Source organism: Macaca nemestrina, chromosome 11 (genome assembly GCF_043159975.1).
Source record: "Macaca nemestrina isolate mMacNem1 chromosome 11, mMacNem.hap1, whole genome shotgun sequence".
Taxonomy (NCBI): domain Eukaryota; kingdom Metazoa; phylum Chordata; class Mammalia; order Primates; family Cercopithecidae; genus Macaca; species Macaca nemestrina.
Window position 1 is genome coordinate 45457964 of NC_092135.1, and position 4895 is coordinate 45462858.

Sequence of the window (4895 nt, forward strand, 5' to 3'; positions counted from 1 at the left end):
TTCTTCTTTTTTTCTCTTAAACCTACCAAAGTTTAGTATATCAAGTTGACAAAGTCTAACTGGGGTAAACGGCTGGCTTGAAATGAACCTTGTTTCTCAGCAGCCACAATCATGCAAAGAATAATAACCGCTCTGCTAGGTTGTCACCAGAGCTCACGTGTCATTAAGAAAATGAAATCCTAGCCTTTGTCTCCACCTATGAAACCTATTATTGAGACTTTGAAGTTAGGAACTCCATTGCAATCATTAAAACCACCAGAAAGCACTTTGTGCCAAAAATATCTTAGGCCTTCTTCCACATCACTTTCGGAAAAAGTTCCGAAACTCTACTTTGACACAATATCTAATTTTTTGAAGAATTTTATTGAGTCATGGAGTCACAGCAAAAGAGATACATGTGGTCAAAACATTACTTAACTTTCCAGACTCGTCTTCATGCATCTGAAAATTCTCTTTCTACCTTCCCCTGCCTTCCAATCTCATTTTTATACAAGGAAAATTTAAAGATATACTGGATCTCTTCAATACCTGGAACTGTGATGACTGAGCCTCAACTGTATTTCATTAAATATGTTTTTTAAATATTCCACTTGCCAACCTCATTGTGTAATAGAAAGACAGGAAATGTCCTTACTGAATACCTGATCTGTACATATAAATATTATCAAAATGTTTTTTAAGCCACCAAAGGTTTATCTTGGCTGAAATTTTCACAATTCAATATTGTCTCTGCTCCTAATATTGTTTCTACTACTCCTCTCCAGTCTTTACAACTCTATTCTTTGTCAGTGACATGTCTTGAGTGCTCACAGTTCTAAGATTAAAAAAAAAAAAAATGCTCCCTCAAAAAATACCCATAGTTCTGCACTTCATGGAGATTACAAAAATACTCTAAAAAAATACCCATCGTTTTGCACTTAATGGAGCTTGCAAACACACCCCTTACGCTAACTCATAGGGCATGCATTGACTGGCAAGAATCCCTAACTCGCCCTCACTTTGTTTGTAGCTTTTCCACCCAGTTGTAAAAGTTTTAAATTTTGTTAAGCAAACATCTCCCCAGACCTAGGAAAACATCAGAGCATACTGGCTTAAAACAGACATCAAATCAAATTGCACCTCTGACGCTCATTAGTTGTTTGATACGTGACAATGACTTATCTTCTCTAAGCTTGTGTCCATATCTATAAAATAGGATAATAATTGCATTTATGGGATTACTGTAAGAACTTAATAAAACGTTTGTGAAGTATCTACCTTGGAATTTCACATAAGAGAAGCCAAAAAAAGTTCCTTTTCTAAAAAAAAAAAAAAAATTCTTTTGTTTTTATCTTGTATCTTCTCATTTTGTTCAATTATGGTCATTTATCCAGTACCAAATATACTCTCTACCCAAGTTTCATAGACTGAATCTGTGGAGTTTATCTATGCCGTATTATCGTCCTTCTGATAGTTTGGTGGCTTATAATTTATTCTTAAATAACTTCTTGATTGAACTTTACACCTCGTTTATAAATGCTTTTAGGAAAGGGATTATATCATATGCTTCTCTGTTGGATGAATTATTTGAGAAGATAATCACTTATTGAACATCTATTAGGTGCAAAGTGTTCCACACACTGTCAATCAGTCAGCAAGCTTTACTGAATACCTGATCTGTACATATAAACATTATCAAAATGTTTTTTAAGCCTCCAAAGGTTTGTCTTGGGTGAAATTTTCACAATTCAGTTTTTGTTTTATAGAAGCCTCATGTGCAAACAATGGAACCACTCCACTTGGCATAGATTTACACTGCCAGCAAATCTTTATTTTTGAGCAAGTGTAAACATCTCAATGTGAGCAGGAAGTTCAAGTTCTGTTAGAAAGTGTTCATGTACAGTAAACACAAAGTAATAAAGACACCATAATTTTAGTGCAATTCTGCAGGGAGACTGAGAATCCCACAATTGTATAATGTTACAATTTCAAAATTCTTTTAATGAGTATCTGTAGGAATTGAGTTATAATGCCTTTTTTCAAAAAGATTTGTAACATGACATGAATTCCCCACTGAAGTGAACTTCACATTGGCATCCAATTTAAAATGTTACAAAAATGACATTATTGCCCAACATCTGTTTTATCATCTGATGATTCTGTTGTAAGATTATGATGAGGAAGTTATTTCAGCAGAAGCCAAGAGACCCTTATGCTGCCATTATCCTTAGATTACTTTCCTATTACTCCTACGTCAGGCTCCTAGCTGGGAAGGCACAAAATCATCTCATCGGAAAAGAGCATGGAATGGCACATTGGCTCATTCTCAGACTCATGCAGGACCCCATTTTAACTGCTTCAAAGAAATGGCTGTCTATTTGTCAAGCAATGTAGTTGGCAATTGCCAAACACAATTTCTAGAAATTTAGAAAAGAAACCTTTTCCAATTTCAGCTCTTATTTTAATAAATTCTTTCTTTGACCCCAAGTGTGTTATGATGACAGACATGTAACAAATGTGATGATCTGCCTACTGGCAAGGTATATAGATATTATTTTATGGATAGATATTATTTCATGGATAGAGATTACCAATCAAAGCCATCACATGGCTCTTTGAAAAAATAACTACTATATATGATTACAAGAAAATTATTTTTGTATATTTTAGCTGTTTGAAATTATCCACTCAGATTAAACTCATTATTAAAAGTCTGAAGTCCCATATCTCATATATAGCAGGTATTCAATTACATGCTGAAAAAGTAAAATAAGGAAAGTTACGTATACATGCATGGTATTTGCAATAGCCTGGACATTAACCCACTCAACCAAACCTCACTAATTTTCATGGTGATGCTAAGTATTACACACACATTCACCCATACATGTTTCTGAAAGAAATTTTATTTGGGCAAAAGAGCAGATTCCATGAATCTCTTCGGAGACACAAGGCTAAGGTATAAACTTACATTTTTCCAGGATGAAAAAACTAAAAAAACCAAACCAGGAGAAATGTTTAAGGTCACATCAGTAGTCTACAATCACTATTCCTAGAGAGTACAGTCCCTCAAATAGAAGAACTTTTTAAACAATTGTAATTTTTAAAGGTTAAATGTATTCCAAGCTTCTAGCACAGTGCCTGACACACAGTAAACATGCAAAAAAATGATGACTATTATGTTCCCACACCATTTAAAAGTGAAATCAGGATGGCAGCAGCAAACTGTTTATGCTACTGCTCTCCCACATCTTGCCCCCACTTTTCTGGTTAGGAAGATCAGAGGTTTGCTGCTGGAGGCAGGGGTCGCCTGTTATATTCACTACTCTAGGACCTGGAATAGTGCCTGGCACATAAGAAGATCAATAAATAATTAGTGGCCAACTCACTGGCCCTTCCTCTCTCCCCCTGGCCCCCTTCCAATCAATCCTGTTCCTGCCTCTCCTTCGATTTCATTGGATCCTAAACCCAGGAGACAGGTGGAGGACCGAGAAGGTGGGTAGGTGCTGAGTGCCTAGATGAAGGAGGCCTCAAAGCCTGGGACCACACACTCTGGCTTGGATTACGTGGTCTTTTTTTAGCTCTAAGTCGCCTGTAAATGCATTAAAGATTAATGCACTAATGCATTATTAGGACTTGACTGTTCATTATGGTAAATGATGCTTTGTTTGACATTTGTAAATAAAAAATAATTCCTTCAAGCTTCACAGAGGTTTCCATCCAAATCAATAAGACCCTTGGAATCATTCAGAGTGGCAGGAGATTCAGATGAGAAAACATTTTAAAATGCAAATCAATATAGGAATCCCATAAAATGCTTGAAAAACAGTATCAGTTAAAAAGAACAACTAGGTTCTTATTTTTTGAAACAAAAATTGAACTAGACATGGCATATTGAATCACGTAGAAGGACCATTAATCTCCAGATTAGAAAAATATCACATTCTGGGATGCCATAATATTGGCAGGTTTATAAATTTGCCTTATTTTGCTGAATCATTTGATAAAATATAAGATTTGATCCTATAGTCTTCCTAAGTGCAGGCTGCTTTGGAAAAAAAAATACATATACACACACACACACACACACACACACACACACAGTGTTATTTACACATACTTACATAGAAAAATATATACACATATAACAGGAAAAAACACATCTACATTTGATCCATATTTTTTAAAGAAACCAAATAACATAAGAAAAGATAGAAGTTGAATTCTATACTTTATCCAGATGGTTTTACTTCCTATTATTCCCTATTTTATCCCTCTGGATAAAATACTGTTTTCCTCACAAATAATGCAGCACAAATATTCTGTGGGCACTGTGAGAATAATGCTAAATATAATAGCTAAGTGGTATTAGAATTCTATTAACACACACACACACACATAAAGGCCAGATATTATTTTCTTTATTGCTGGAATAAAGAATAATTTATTTAACAATGTTAATTACTTGTAGGAGATCTTATGGGAAAAATGTAGAATTTCTAGATAAAAAAAAAAGTTATGGCTGGGCGCAGTGGCTCATGTCTATAATCCCAGCATTTTGGGAAGCTGAGGTGGGAGGACTGCTTGAGTCCAGGAGTTCAAGACCAGCCTAGGCAACATAGAGAGACTCCGTCTACAGAAAATAAAAATAAATTAGACAGGTGAGGTGGCACATACCTGTAGTCCCAGCTACTTGGGAGGTTGAGGCCCATCTCTAAAAAAATAATTGTATTCTAATAGTTATCGGTTGATTTTTTTACATCAATTTAATGCCAAAGACACATGTCTGGAAACATTTAGGTCCTTAACAGCCTTATATTTGGGGGAGGAGGAGGGAGAAGGGAATAAGATGTTAAACTGGTGTAATGAATTACAGATATTCTCCTCGAATTGAAATATCACTGCTATTAGTAAAA